Below are 16,527 nucleotides of genomic sequence, written 5' to 3'. Positions count from 1 at the left end.
ATGACATACTCAAAGTGCTGAGAGGGAAGAATCTACAGGCAAAATTATTCTGTCCAGCAAGGCTATTGTTCATTCAGAATAGGAGGAACGATAAAGAGTTTCTCAGACAAATAAAAGTTAAAGAATTCATGGCCATTAAATCGGCCTCAGAAGAAATATTAAAGGGGACTGGAAAGGAAGGCCATAAGGGAGAGTATGAAAAGTAAAAAACACAAAAGCAAAAATAAAGGATCAGAGACAATCTATAGAAACAACCACAAAACAAGTAACAAAATGGGGCGGGGGGGTGCCTGGGTGGCTCAGTTGGTAAAATGTCTGCCTTCAGCTCTGGTCATGATCCCAGGGTCCAGGAATAGAGCCCCACATCAGGGTCTGCTTCTCCCCTGCCTGCTGTTGCCCCTGCTTGTGCTTGCTTTCTCCCTCTCTCTCTCTCTCTCTCTGTGTGTGTGTGTGTGTGTCAAATAAATAAATAAAATCTTAAAAAAAGGAGAAAAAGTGGGAATAAATACATACCTATCAATAATTAATTTGAATGTAAATGGATTAATTGTTTCACTCAAAAGACAAAAGTGACAGAGTGGATAAAAAATAAGACCTATCTATATGCTGCCTACAAGAGGTTTATTTCAGACCAAAAGACACCTACAGATTGAAAGTGAGGGGTTGGAGAAGCTTCTATCATGTAAATGGATGCCAAAAGAAAGCCAGGGTAACAATACCATTGAACAAAATGCACTTTAAAACAAAGACTGTAACAAGGGAAAAGAAGGACACTATATAATAATAAATGGGACAATCCAACAAGAGGATACAACAGTTGTAAATATTTGTGCACCCTGCGTGGGAGCACCCAAATACACAGAACAGTTAATAACAAACATAAATAATCCATAGGAATACAATAATAGTAGGGGACTTTATCACCCCACTTACATTGGTGGACAGAGCATCCAAACAGAAAGTCAACAAGGAAACAGTGGCTTTGAATGACACACTGGACCAGATGGATTTAACAGACGTAATCAGAACTTTCCATCCTAAAACAGCAGAACACACATTCCTTTCAAGTGCACATGGAACAATTTCCAGAATAGATCGCTTTAGGACACAAAACAAGTCTCAACAAATTAAAAAATCAAAGTCATACCATGCGTCTTCTTCCGACCACAATGCTATAAAACTAGGACTTAGCCACAAGAAAAAATCTGGGAAGAGCACAAATACATGGAAGCTAAATAACATGGTATTAAACGATGAATGGGTCAACCAAGAAATTAAAGAAGAAATAAAAAGTTACTTGGAAGCAAATGAAAATGAAAACACAACTATCCAAAATCTTTGGGAAGAAGCAAATGCAGTTCTAAGACAGAAGTTTAGAACAGCACATGCCTTCCTCAAGAAACAAGAAAAACTTCAAATAAACAACTTAACCTTATACCTAAGAAACTGAAAAAAGAAGAACAAAACCCAAAACCCAAACCTAGCAAAAGGAATGAAATAATAAAGACTAGAACAGAAATAAATGATAGAGAAACTAAAAACCAATAGAACAGATCAATGAAACCTGGAGCTGGTTCTTTTAAAAGCTCAAGAACATTGATAAACCTCTATCAAGACTCATAAAAAAGAAAGAGGGCTCAAACAAAATTACTAATGAAAGAGGAGAAATAACAACAAATACCGCAGAAATACAAATGATTGTCACAGAATATTATGAAAACCTATACGCCAACAAACTGGACCACCTAGAAGAAATGGATAAACTCCTAGAACCATATAGCCTACCAAAATTAAAGCAGGAAGACACAGAGAATTTGAACAGACCAATCACTAGCAATGAAATTGAATCAGTAGATAAAAATTCCTAGAAAACAAAAGTCCAGGACCAGACGGTTTCACAAGTGAATTCTACTAGACATTTGAAGAAGAGTTAATACATAGTCTTCTCAAAGGATTCCAAAAAACAGAAGAGGAAGGAAAACTTCCAAATTCATTCTGTGAGGCCAGTATTACCTTGAGACCAAAAGCAGATAAAGATACAACAACAACAACAAAAGAACTACAGGCCAATATCTCTCATGAATATAGATGTACTGTTGGTGGGAATGCAAACTGGTGCAGCCCACTGTAGAAAACAGTATGGAGGTTCCTCAATAAGTTAAAAATAGAGCTACCCCATGATACAGCAATCTTACCACTGAGTATTTATCCAAAGAATACAAAAACACTTATTCAAAGGGATACATGCTCTGCTATGTTTACTGCAGCATTATTTATAATAGCCAAACTATGGAAGCAGCCCAAGTGTCCATCAATCGGTGAATGGATGAATAAGAAGTGGCTTATATACAATTAGAATATTATTCAGCCATAAAAAAGAAGGAAATCTTGCCATTTGCAACAACTTGGATAGAGGTAAGGAATATAACGCTGTGTGCAGTCAGTCATAAATAGACAAATATCATAGGGTCTCATTTATATGTGGAATTTAAGAAAAAAAACAAATGAGCAAAGAAAAAAAAAAGAGAGAAACCGAAAGAGAGATTCTTAACTGTGGAAAACAAAGGATGGGTATTAAAAAGTACAGTTATGGGCGCTTGGGTGGCTCAGTGGGTTAAAGACTCTGCCTTCAGCTCAGGTCATGATCCCAGGGTCCTGGGATCAAGTCCTGCATCAGGCTCTATGCTCAGCAGGGAGCCTTCTTCCTCCTCTCTCTGCCTGTCTCTCTGCGTACTTGTGATCTCTGTCAAATAAATAAAAAAAAATAGAAAAAAATAAAGAAAAAAAGAGTGAATACATTTTTAAAAAAGTACACTTACCATGATGAAAAAATTAAATATAAAAAATTTTCATACATTTTATTAGTTTCAGGTATATAATATAATGATTTGATATTTGTGTACACTGTGAAATGATCACCACAATAAATCTAGTTACCATCCCTTACCATACAATTTTTTTCTTGTGATGAGATCTTTAAAGATTTACTCTCTTGACAAGTCTGAATATGCACAACGATATTATTGACTGTAGTCACCTTGTGGTACATTACATCCCCATTACTTAGGTATTTTATGATAGGAACTTTGCACCTCTTAACCCCTTTGCCCATTTAGCTCACCCCTCAATAACCCTCCCCTCTGGCAACTATCGTTCTATTCTCTGTATCCATGAGTTTCATTTTGTTTGTTTATTCATTTTGTTTTTTTTAGATCCCAGATATAAGGAAAATCATGTTATCTGTCTCTGTCTGACTTATTTCTCTAAGCATAATGCCCTCTAGGTCCATCCATGTTGTCCCAAAATGAAAGATTTCTTTTTTATGGCTGACTGTGTGTGTGTATTATATATATATTTCTAGAAGGGAAGAAACGGGATTTCTGGGTAGAGCCAATAAGACAGTTTTTTGTCTCTATCTACTGAAGGGGCATGAAGCAGTAATGTGCAGGGACACAGGTTCATGTCATACCCATGTGGCTGCTTAAGGAAAAACACTTTAATTTTTAATTGTGAATTTAATTAACATACTTATGAGGCCAATATTTTATGGGAAGAAAGAGAAGAGAGGGAGGAAGGGAGGGAGGGAGGCGGTGGAGAAAGAGAGACCTTGAAACAGGCCCTGCTCCTTAACCTACATATCCTGTCAGCAGCTTTTAAAACTGACTATCAGAGACAACTGGGGAGCTTTTTTTTTTTTTTAAAGATTTTATTTAGGGCGCCTGTGTGGCTCAGTGGGTTAAGCTGCTGCCTTCGGCTCAGGTCATGATCTCAGGGTCCTGGGATCGAGTCCCACGTCGGGCTCTCTGCTCGGCGGGGAGCCTGCTTCCCTCTCTCTCTCTCTCTGCCTGCCTCTCTACTTGTGATCTCTGTCTGTCAGATGAATAAAATCTTTAAAAAAAAGATTTTATTTATTTACTTGACAGCGATCACAAGTAGGCGCAGAGGCAGGCAGAGAGAGAGGGGGAAGCAGGCTCCCTGCGGAGCAGAGAGCTTGGGATGTGGGGCTGGATCCTAGGAGCTGGGATAATGACCTAAGCCCAAGGCAGAGGCTTTAACCAACTGAGCCACCCAGGCACCCAACTGGGGAGCTTTTTAAAACACAAGGTGGAGGCACCGCTCAGTTCCACTCCCAAAGTCTGCTTTAATTAGTTTAGGGTGGGGCCTGGAGAGCTACACCTTTGAGAACCTCCCTAGGTAATTCAAATGCACAGCTGGAAGTGATACTCACTGTTCTAGATCTTTCTTTCTTTCTTTCTTTCTTTCTTTCTTTCTTTCCTTTTTAAAGTTCTGTGTTTCTTAAACATCCACAAGCAAATGAATCACCTAGGGACTATGGTAAAATGCAGATTCTGATTCAGCGGGTATGGGGTAGGGCCTAGAGTGTACATTGCTAACGAGCTCCCTAGGGATGCCCATGCTACTATAAAATGATTGCATTATTGTGTTGCTATAAAAATTCATAGTAACTGCTGAGTACCTAGGTGATGGGGCTACTCAGAAGTATTGCTTTCTCAGATATGTTTAAATTGATGGGTTATCAGTGGTAGCTCCAGTGTGGTGTCTACTCTCCCTTGCATTCTTGCATACACAAAGTTGACTTTGCTCTTGATCCTTGTGAAACTCACTGCCCACACTGCTGGGATTCAGTATGCCGGCCTCCTGTTTGACTAATTGTCTCAGAGGCAGCCTTTTCCTCTTGGCTATTATTGAGATACTTAAGAACCTGGAATGAATTGTGTTAACTATCCTGTGATTGGATCTTGGGTATAAGAATTGGTATACTTGGCCCAGAAGAAGGCCTCTGCAGAAGACCAAACGGGGTGTATCCAGTTGTGTAGACATCTCCTTCCCAGCTCCTGGTTCTGTAGAGGACTTTGGCTACCCCTTGCTCCTTAATGGGGTCTTTTAGACAAAAGCTACTGGGGGGTGATTCAGAGCAGTCCTCTTCATTTTCACCCCTCACCAGTCCATATGGGTAATGGGCTGTAATTCTGAATATGTCCAAACAGAAAGGGAGTGAATGGGAGCGCATTATAATGGAGGTGCAGCTTAGACGTTTGGGAACCCTTCAACTCTGACTGCTCAGCATGAAACAAAGGAATTACATTAAATAATGTTTAATCATTATTTAAGTAGGGTCACTACCATTTTCTGCTTTGGTTCTTGTTTTAGTATCCTTTGTAGTATTTAGTGTTAGAAGCGTTTGCTAACTTGCCCACTGATACACATAAAATTTCAAATTTGGGTTAATTTCCATCTCTATAATGCTATTCCTTTGTGTCACACCCCCTACCAATTCCCTGCACTCATACTCTTTGCTTTCCATAGGGCACAGGGCCCATTCTCCTAAAATCTTTCTTTCTTTCTTTTTAAAGTAACAGTGCTCCTGGATAACTTTCATATCAGTTCCAGTTCCTGAACTCTGCTGACCATTTCCAGGAAGCACACAGACCAGCGACAACCCTCCACAGTGTCTATTTTCCCCTTGGTTGATTCATAGCCAGATGTATATCTGCAGCTGACATTTCATAATACCAGAATGTTCTTATGAGGAGGAGGAGGAGTAGGTATTTGCTTCTGGGGACATGACTCAGAGGACTGGGGAAACCCTCCTTTCACCAAAATGCTTTTCTACCTTTTGTCTGATGCCTGAAATTCTTGCAGGAGAATTCTTTTGGTTAAGAGTCTAGTTTCTTGTGAAATGCTCTGGGAGAGGGTAACGCTCCAAACCAGAGCTTCTCAAACTTTAACATGTGCATGAATTACCTGGGATCTTGTGAAACTGCAGATTTGGTTTCAAGAGACCTAGGGTGGGGCCCATGGGTCTGAATTCTTTAAAATTTTTTTTTAGTAGAGAGAAAGAGAGAGAAAGAGCAAGCTCGAGCAGGGGAAGGAGCAGAGGGAGAGGGACAAGCATGGAGCCCAATGCAGGGCTGGATCCTACAACCCTGAGACCATGACCTGAGCCAAAATCAAGAGTCAGAGGCTCAGCTGACTGAGCCACCCAGGCACCCCCACATGGGTCAACATTCTAGTTAGATTCCAGGTAGAGTGGCTGGTGGATAGTCCACACTTAGAGTGGCAAGGCCAGATCAGTGGTTCTCAAACTTGGCTGCACATTAGAATCTCCTGGAGAGGTTTGGTTTTGTTTTGTTTTGTATTACCAATCCAGAAGTCTATACCATGCCCAAGACCAGTTAAATAAGAGTCTCTGGGGGTGGGACCCAGATACAGTTTTTAACCCTTCCCAGGTGATTCCAATGTACAGCCACATTTGAGAACAGCTGTTTCAAACCAGTGGTTCTGGACCCTAGCTGCTGATTGGAGTCATCAAGGGAATTTTTAAAAAATACCAATGCCTGGATCTGCCCAAGATCAATTAAATCTATATTTTACTTGGTAGGATTCAGGCATTAGTGCTTTCAAAAAACACCCTGAATGTTTTTAACCTGTGGTGAGGTTTGAGAACCACTGCTCTGTTAATCAGTCTTTGTAACTTCATGTGGATGAAATCTCTTGTGGGCAAGATTGGTGGTAGCAGGGGGCAAGGAAGCAGCAGGTGGAAGGCTCAGAGAGCTGGGGGCCACTTGAAGGGCAGCAATGTGAGGAAAGCTATAAAATGGGGATGGTGGGGAGGCTGAATATTTTATACACTGTACAGTTTTTTTCCAGGGCTACCCTGGATGGTGTTGGCATTAGAGGACTGAGGAAGTCTTACCATGGTATTGTCTTTTTGGATAGTTGGCCTAAGTAGTGGGGAGAGTATGATGTGAAAGTTGTGCCTACTAACTGTAATTGTTCTCTGACTTAGATGCCTCAGCTAAGGTGACCAACTATCCCAGTTTACTCGGAACTGCCCAGTTTTAGCACTAAAAGGCCTGCATCCCAGAAAAGTGCTCATGCCTGGGCAGACTGGGGTGGTTAGTCACCCTAGCCTCACCACTGCAGCCATGATTCAGATATTGGTGTGTGTGGTCACGACACAGGAGCTGGCTATTTCTTCTGGCTGGTCAGTTGGAAGATAATTTGCCTCATTGCCTTCTTAAGTGTATTTCATTCATTGCTGATGATGAGGGCTGGGCACTGTGAAGATGGTAGGGAATTCGGAACAACTTGATCCTGAATGCATGCCTTAAGGACAGTTTGGATAGTTTATCTTCATTCTTTTTCTTTCCTTTTTTAAGACTTGTAGTGCCAACACACACACACACACACACACACACACACACACACACACACACATCACTGTTTGGTTGGCATAGCATTGACCTACATAGGCAGGGAGACCAAATAAATTCCAAGGAGATGAGACAAAATCATGGTCTGTGCCCATGAGCTCTAGCCTGACAGATGGATGTAACCTACTCAGAGAGATTTTCAAAGCATGTGGCTTGAATGAAGAATAATGCCATGCAAAACAGATATGCAAATCTTAAAAGGAGATCAAGTAAGAGTAAAATGTCACATCAAAGCAGAATGGGGTTAATCAGGAAAGACCTTTTTGAAGATGTGAATGTCACTTTATGAAATGAGAATAATGTCACTTTTCTAAAATACAAAAAAGGCCCCCCAAAACAGCAAAAACTCAAAACAAAACAACTTGAAGTGCTTGCTAAAAGGAATAAGTAAAAACTGGATGATTCAATGTCCATGTTCTAGTTCACAGACTTTAATATATAATCTCTGAAATAATCTACCCTCTCCACAATGGAAGTCTGGTTTTGTATGATCAAGCTGCTGGTACCTGTTTTCCTTGACTTAGAAGTTATGGAATTCCTAACTGGAATTAGGATTTGGGGGTAGACTCTAAAGCAGTGGTTCTCACACTTGAGTGTGTCTTAGAATCATCTGGAAGACTTGTTAAAGAGAGGCTGAGCCTCACCACCAGAGCTTCCAAATTTGTAGGTCTCGGGTGGGACCTGTGGATCTCCCTCCAGGTGATGCTGATGCTGCTGGTTCAGATACCACACTTGGAGAAAGAATGAACTAGAAGACCATTGTCCTCCAGGAATTTTATAGATGCAGTAATGAAGCTCTTCCCAGACAACTTACCATTTAGAACGCCTCGACTAAACCTGAAGATTGTAAAAGGGATGAAAACTGGAAGTTGAGAAAGGTAGATGTCTTCTGGGGAAACAAACTGAAAGCATCCTTATTTTCGTTGTGGCTACAGAGCTATCCCCTAAAAATATGGTGTTTCTGGATTTTACATAGGTGCAATTTAAGTGAACCTACCACTGTGGCTCAAAAATAAAGAACATCCTACTGTTTAGAATGAATAAATAAATCTTTTCTCTTGAGGGATGGCAGGGTCACTGAATTCTATTCTGAACATATAAAATAGAATATGTCATAAAGTCTACTCTCTTCCCTGACAGGGTCCTCTCACTGGGTAATGATTGGGACAAATGAATTCCCTCACAATTTTATGCCAATGAAGTAATTTAATCTGTTGCTCAGGCAACACTGGAAGATGCATTTCAATTAAAACTGTGTATTTTGAATTAATGCAAGATGGTTCTGTTTGCTTTCTTAAGATAGCTCAACTATAATGCCTAAAGTAAATGCTTCTAACACCTGAAGGAGAAATTTAAGTAAGGCTTAGTGGGTTCTGTTGGTGATGGATCCATCATCCATTTTCTCTTTTCTTCCTTCCCAGTAGCATTCTAATTTTGTTCAGGTATCTGCAAATCATTTGTTTGGAAGGCAATCTCAGAAAACAGTATTAGAGAGTGGAGAAATTAGAAGAGGGAAGGAAGCCAATCAAGGGAACATTATCAAGCTCCACTATGGAGCTCAGTCCTGCTGGGGCAGTGTGATGATCTAGAGCATGATGTTGGGAGACAATTCTCCATGATTTTCTACACATCTTGTAACAACTTTTGTCCTGTTCTAGGTCTTCAAGGATGCTTGCATTGCAAACAGCCTTGGAATATAGAGATAATGTCTTAGTCCAGGGATACAGGACAAATTTTTTTCCTGACTGGATAACAAAGAAAATGTCTTTCTCTTGGACAAAGTTGGGCAGGCTTGCTAGCAACCCCTTACAAGATTGGGGGTTCCTAAGCTTGGGGTCCTTCAGCTACAACACAGACCCATTTTGTGCATAGCATCTACCTGGAACACTCCACATCACCCCCATGGGATTTGGGTATCAAGGGAAACCAATGGAAACATGAAGCTCAAGCTGCCTGCTGTGCTGTCATAAAGTCATTTGTCTCTGGCCCAACAGACTCACGTCTTCTGTTAGCATCCAGGAAACTGTGGCAGGCTAACCTGCTAGCTTGCAGGCAGGATAAAATCTCAGACCCTTCACAGTCCTTGACAGGTGTCTCAGACTAGTTGCTCCTAAGGGAGGATGAAGCTGGGGTATTTAACAACCTTCAGTCACTGGTTGAAGACTGCTCCAAGGAGGCAATAAATCTTCATTTCCAGCTTTTTGCATGAATGGGCTGAGTGACCTGCAACTTTGGAGAAAGTACCCAAAGAGGGGTAGACACTGCCTTTTAGAATTGGCTAGTGTACACTAAAGTAGTAAGGTCTGAAGGATATAGGTAGGCCACAAAAATGGTCTATTATATCTCCCCTGGTGTATGTGTACCTTCCTTTGGAGACCGCTGGTAAAGTATATAAAAGGGACTTGTTATAAGATAAAGCCATCAGATATAAGAGGCACCAGATCATGAAAGATCTTTGGAGCCATGCTAATTAATTTGAGTGCAATGGGGAGCCATGGTTTTGTTCAAGCAGGGAAGCTACTGTTTATTGAGCATCTACTATGTTTTAGGCATCATGCCAGAAACTTTAAATATATTAACATAAATATTAAACTTCACAGATTTTACATATAAAAAATTTAAAGATAATATAAAGAAACTTGCTCAAAATTAAATGCAAGATTAATTTGTCCATTTATTTAACAAATGAACGTGCCAGCCCTCAAGTCCAGCTATGCTTGCTCTGAAGCCAATGATCTTTTTACTATGCCACAGCTACCACTCTTCTTCAAACATTCTCTACATATGAAAAAATAAGATATAATTTACCCAATGTGAAATGATTCACCTTATGTACTGGATTGGTTTGTGACTTTTCATTTTATTTTTGAATAAAAGGAGACTTACATCTTCATCAATAAGTTCCTTTCATTCAAGTTCAAATATTTAGCTATTATATTTTTGAGAATCATTCCAATCCAAGTTACCTTCTTATATTACAAGTCTAGAAATTAATGTAATGTATACTTATATAGAAAAACTCCAAACATGTTGAAGTTTTCATGTTCATCTAAGTGAATCCTGTGTAGGTGATTGTATCCCAAGAGCAATCTCCATTTATGTTGATAATGATTCATAAATAAGCCTCCTCACCACTTCTAAATGCCAGAAGAACCCATTGAGATTAAATCTGCCTTGATTTATCTTAGCTCCCATGTAAGAGTATTGAAAAATGTTGGCAAAAAATAATCCAGTTATTTTAGAGCTAAGTATGGAGATGAAAGTAAACAATGTCTACCATTTGAAAGCTAGCTAGGTGTTGAATTTTTTAAAATATTTTCTCTAGATGTTTAAAAACAATGTAGAAATTCAAATGGAAAAATTCTTTATATAAATATGCTTAGTGAGAGGATTTTGGATTTTTAAATGAAAGCCTTCTACATTACAAAGCATTTCTTAGAGTATTTTTTCCCTTTATGCTTTTCTTCGGTCGACCTAATGTCAGTGCTACACTGAAAAGGAGCATTAAGGATAAAACTCAAGATTTACAGTGAAACCATTATTGAACTTATCTAGTCACCTACATACTTTTGCAAACTCACATTTTTATTCTGTCTAACAAATGATAATGTGTCTGGACTCTATTAGTTTAGGAAAATTGATCAATTTCATACGTAAGTATAACAGCATCAATTTATGACAGGTTCCAGAAGTCTTTTGATGAATATATTTAGAGTAAGCAGGCACTAAAGCTTGCCTTAAAAATCCATTCTCAAAATGTCTGTGTTTGGTTTATAATTTCCTATTCTTTTGAGGTAGGGGCCTGGAGGTGATAGACCCGACAGGAATTAGGCATATTAGTATGCTACTTCATTTGAAAATGACTTGAAATGTCTATGGAATTTGGTTGAAATCTACATCTGTGAACAAATGTTAATAACCTGTTGTGAACTGAAGGAAGTTGGTAAAGGTCAAAGCTTCCTCAGAAAACTGAAATGTCATGGTCAGCCTCCAGGAGTACCATTTTCCTTAGATTCCCTAGGTCCTTGAAAGGAAACAGCTTAGGTACTTGGGAGATGGAGGTTAATGCTCCAGACCGTGGAATTATCATACCCCTCACTTGAAAGGGAGACTAAAGTTGCCTTCCCTCTGTTGCGCCAGGTGTGAAAATTCACCTGAGTGGGGCGAGAGTTGAAAAATAAATGTGTGGGGGCGCCTGGGTGGCTCAGTGGGTTAAGCCTCTGCCTTCGGCTCAGGTCATGGTCTCAGGGTCCTGGGATCGAGCCCCGCATCGGGCTCTCTGCTCAGCGGTGAGCCTGCTTCCCCCTCTCTCTGCCTGCCTCTCTGCCTACTTGTGATCTCTCTCTCTCTCTCTCTGTCAAATAAATAAATAAAATCTTTAAAAAAAAAAAAAGAAAAATAAATGTGTGACTCCATGACCCAAGCTCGTGTTTGGGGAAGGAGGGTCATCAACTAAGGAGACAAGCTGGGCCACATGAATAGCATTCCAGGTGACATCTTAAGACCCTTGGCTTGAAGTCCTGACAGAGAGAGAGACATAAATCCAGAAGAGGTGGAATCGCCTAGGGCCTGCTGGCCAGAGCAGCCCTGCCTTCAGAGGAGGTATCTTTCTACTCGAGGCATAAGGCATTATGAGTGTGGGTAAAAACTGACAGAATAGGGGCTGAGCAACAGAGACTGCCTCATCTAGGAGCAGAGAATAGATTTGGCCAGCAGTGCCTAGACAGGGCTCACTTAAGTGAATGCAGCTGTGGAGATTCCCAGATCTGTCTGGGCCTTATGCCGGTGCTCCACATCCATATATACGAATGCCTCATCTCTCAGAGTTCTGAAATTCAACATTTCCAGAAATGAACTTGCCCAAATTAACTTTTCTTTCTGTATTCTCCAGCTCTGCCGGAGGCTAGCTCAGCCATCTGCCCAGTCAACCTGCCTATCAATCGGACCAACTCCTTAATCTTTCCATTCCCCAGACTCCGTGTCTGTTACCGCTGTCTAGGGTCAGGCCCTTTTCTTTCTCTAAAGTCTACAGAGCTATACAAATCTGACTATATTACTCAACCCTTAAAAAGTCAGTGGCCTCCCCATTACTGCCTATGTAGTAAAAAGCAGTCTCCTTTGCATAGCAAAGTAGTGGGTTGGTAAACCAGTTCTATTTAAAAACAAACAAACAAACAAAAACACCCTGGTGCCTCGATGGCTCAGTCAGTTAAGCATCTGCCTCTTGATTTTGGCTCAGGGTCATGAGCTCAAGCCCTGCCATTGAGCTCTGTGGTGGGTGTGGAGCCTGATTAAGATTCTCTCTCTCCCTCTTGCTCTCCCCTTCCCTACCCCTCTAAAATAAATAAATAAACAAGCCATGATTCATAGTGATTGCAATTTCTCTGGTGTAAATACTCCTATCACGGCCACTTTCAAGTTATCAGAGTTTAACACCCTGATCAGAAAATTTCTGAATATTTGACAAGTGGTTGCTAGTTGGCTCTACCACCCCAAGGGCATCAGACCCTTGAATATGTGCCGCTTGCCAACTTGCTAGTGCCCTGTTCTTTGCTAAAACTTTATGCTCTGGGTTGTGGTTGTAGTTCCCTGTGTATTCCAGGCTGTTTTCCATGTGCATTCTTTCATTCATGTTGTCTTCAAAGTCCTTCCATGGTGCCACCTTTTTACCCTCTCTTGGGGTGAAACTCTTATCTCTTTCATCTTGCTAAATTCTTCCATTCCTTCAGGACCTGGTTTACACGGACCCTCAAGGAGGACTTCTCTACTCTTTCTGTCTTAACCTAGGTATCCCAGGTATAGGCCAAGAGACGAAGTGTCATGATCATTTATTAGTAGGTTCCCAGGAAAAACTAATAGAGGGATAGGGAAGGGGGACTAGGAAGGGAAGGAGGACAAAGAAGTCTGCAAAATCACCATGGAGATTAACTTTGGCTCCATCCCACAGGGGACTTTTGGAGACAAGTTAGGGTACACATCAGAGTTATCTTGATCAGGTGCAAGGGGCTGGTATACTTGTATCCCCACTCCTGCTGGTCACAGGGCTGCCTCTGGGGAATTAAATTCCCAGACAGTTCAGCTCCCTGTGCATGCACGCAGGCAATATGGGCTCCTACAGCCCGAGAACTGTCCTTCAACAAAGAGACACAGTGCTGGCTGCTAGGAGTGAAAGCAGCCTAAAACTGATGTGCACGAAAATGGCAAAGGTGTTCCAGGAGATATGGGTGGGGGCACTGGCAGTGCCTGTCATCTCCCCCACAGTGCAAAACACACATACACATATATAAGGGGATACATGCTTGTGTGTGTGTGCACACACATACATGCACACACATCACACAACACACACCCTTCATGCTGGTTTGGGTTCCCCTCTTCAGATTTCTATATGGGCTTTATCACCATCAGTGCTGTTACCCCAGGTTTTAGAATCATTTCTTCACGTATCAGTGTCCTTCCTTTTGCTGTGATCACCTTGAGGATAGGAATCATTCGTCCTTGCAGTACAGTTCCAGGCACACAACAGATGCTCAATAAACATGTATAGGTTAAAAGCTTAAGAGAGGAGACAGGTGAGGACGACACAAAGGGAAGTAGTTGGGATTGGGAAGGGGAGTGGCTGAAACGGAGTCTCAGAAAGGCTGGATGGAAAGCTGAGGTACATGGATTTTTGAGGATAGCTTAGGTTTTGTCTAAGTTTTGTCTAACTGCACACCCCCCACCCTGCTATGTTTGTTGTGGCCTGCACAGACACCAGTAACATAAAATAAACTTGGCAATACTGGAAAATGGTTTTCCAGACCTCCTGTGGATTAGCTTTCTGTTATTTTTCTTTCAAGAAGCATTCTAAACTATCAGGGGCAATTAGAAATTATGGGTAAAATGTTGGCATTATAAAAGCACCTATGCCTGGCATCCAAGCCGGAGGCTAGAGGAGGCTTGAATGCATGGTTTGTAGGGATTCCCTGAAGTCTGATTAGCATCTAAGTACACTTCAAACTATAACTCAGCTGCTTGCAACATGTAATTATGGATGTTGCTAGCATGTTTAATTTGACAACTAACATAGAGGGCACACATGAAACGGGAGTTGTACCATTTGGCCAATATGTCCCCTGCTGCAGAGTTCAGTTTCACACTGCCACCAAGACCATCTGTGTGTGCCAAACAAAACCTTATGAAGATGACAGATTTTCAGAAAATAATGAGAGAGTAGTATTTCTCACCTCCTCCCATCAAATTAATAGTTCGGTGTAATTGGTTAAAGTACAGTATCCACAAGGAGAATGGAATTCTAATTACCATTGTTTAAAAAAAACAACCTTCACTCTCTGATCTCAAATATTGGGGATGTCTGTTTCTGGCCAATTCTGTTCTCTTGGAATTCAAGGCATTTGAACCAACTGGGGGTAATTGGTGGGCATCTGAATGGCATGAATTTCAAGGAGAATGAAAGGAGGTGTGATAATTATCTGGGAAAAATTATAAATATCTTAATAAGGAAAGACTAAGAAGTTTGAGAGAGAAATATAAGACTAGACCTAAAATAAATTAAAATATTGTTAAAGAATTTTGATAAAACAACACTACATTTAGTAAAAATCCATTATCTCCTTTGCCCCCAGTCTATTAGTGACCTTGTCCATTTCTCAAGAACTCAGGGTTGAAATTTTGAAGTTATCCATGTCTTTTAACCCCTCTATCTAGTTATGGAGGTCCTCTTTCTTATTCCTTCAAAATGTCATGTAAACAGATCTGGCCTTTGAAAAGATATCTATTAACACGGCTTTAAGGAGTTCAGGGGACATAATTTTGGGTTTGGGAGGTGGTTTGATCTTCACTAATGCACAATTCAATCTCCTTGAAATAGGATGCCAAATCTATTGCTTGACACCTCCAGCTTAAAGGAATTGCTTGGACAGATACTAAAACAGAAGTTCGAATGTAGGTTGGTGGAGGGAACAGGAAGAAGAAAGGTAGGAGCAGAGATAGGATATTGGTAGCAAAATATCTATTTCACTATTTTGATGAGGTCTAGTTCTTTGTGTAACCTTCCACCCTGACTTGTCCTTTTCAAGATCACATCCTTCTATCCTTACAAATAAGTCCATCAGCCTGTCCAGAGATGTTGGACTGGTTTATCTCCATACTTCTTTCAAACCTTTTCATCAGTTCATTCTCATGTTAACTGTGATGTTCCCCCAGTTCTTTAGCTGGGCCCATCTATACGGCACTGGCTAATAAAAACAAAAATAGTGGCTTTAATCTAGAGCAGCTACCCACCCCACCTCATTCTTAGTTTCTTATCAAGTCCCCACCACTTCTTGCCTTTCTGGTCCCAGAGAGCTGGCAATGCATCACTGTCCTCCCCCTCTTGTAGTTTCGTGCCTTTGTGTTCCCAGTGGCATTGATTTCCTGGCACCCCTTTTCCAGTTTCAGTTTTGCTTACTATTGCCCTCCAAAATGCTTCCTGTCGCCTGCTCTAGTCCCCAACCCTGCATCTCGAAGGAAAGAAAGGAGAAGATGTTCTTGTCTAGTTCCCACTGCAAATCTGGGAGCTAACTCTGCCAAAAGAGCCATGTGGCATTTTAGTGAAAGACTAGCAGCATGAGAGGAAGGCGGTAGTGTGTATGCCGGCCATGTTGAAATACCCAGTTTCATAATTCCAGCCACTCTCCTGTAGCACCTGCCTTTTGACCTCTCAGCGCAGGGTCGATTAGCTTTTATAAACTGGCATTGCTGGCTTGCTTTCAATATTGGCTAAAAACTTTTTTTGCCTTGTTAGTATTTGTAGCTCTGCTGAACATTTACTTCTCAACCTGTTTCCTATTAGGACCTGGTGAATATTACCTCAAGAGAGAACATTTAGTAGTGCTTCTCACACTTAGCGACCCACATAGAGCTCCTGAGGGTTTTGTTAAAATGCAGATTCTGGGCCTCTGGGTGGCTCAGTGGGTTAAGCCTCTGCCTTCAGCTCAGGTCATGATCCCGGGGTCCTGGGATCGAGCCCTGCATCAGGCTCTCTGCTCAGCAGGGAGCCTGCTTCCTCCTCTCTCTCTCTCTGCCTGCCTCTCTGTCTACTTGTGATCTCTGTCAAATAAATAAATAAATAATTTTTAAAAATGCAGATTCTGATTTAGTAGGTCTGGGTTGGGGCCTGAGATGGCATTTCCATTTAGACCCCGGATGCTGCTGCTGCTGGTTCAGGAACCAAGATCTACGTGTCTTTTGATGTCAGACTTTGCTGCCATGATTAATGAACAATAATTCAGTTTACGATGGTTGCATT

The 16,527-nt window shown here is 41.1% G+C and overlaps 1 long non-coding RNA gene across 1 annotated transcript in view; it reads right to left on the bottom strand.

The window, feature by feature from the left end:
- Positions 1-16,527, bottom strand: part of LOC125092320 (uncharacterized) — a 351,199-nt gene that overhangs the window by 27,966 nt on the left and 306,706 nt on the right. The window lies entirely within an intron of this gene.

Source organism: Lutra lutra, chromosome X (assembly GCF_902655055.1).
Source record: "Lutra lutra chromosome X, mLutLut1.2, whole genome shotgun sequence".
In the NCBI taxonomy this organism is placed as follows: domain Eukaryota; kingdom Metazoa; phylum Chordata; class Mammalia; order Carnivora; family Mustelidae; genus Lutra; species Lutra lutra.
Note: the sequence above shows the minus strand (reverse complement) of the source record. Positions and strands in the feature narration are given on the sequence as shown.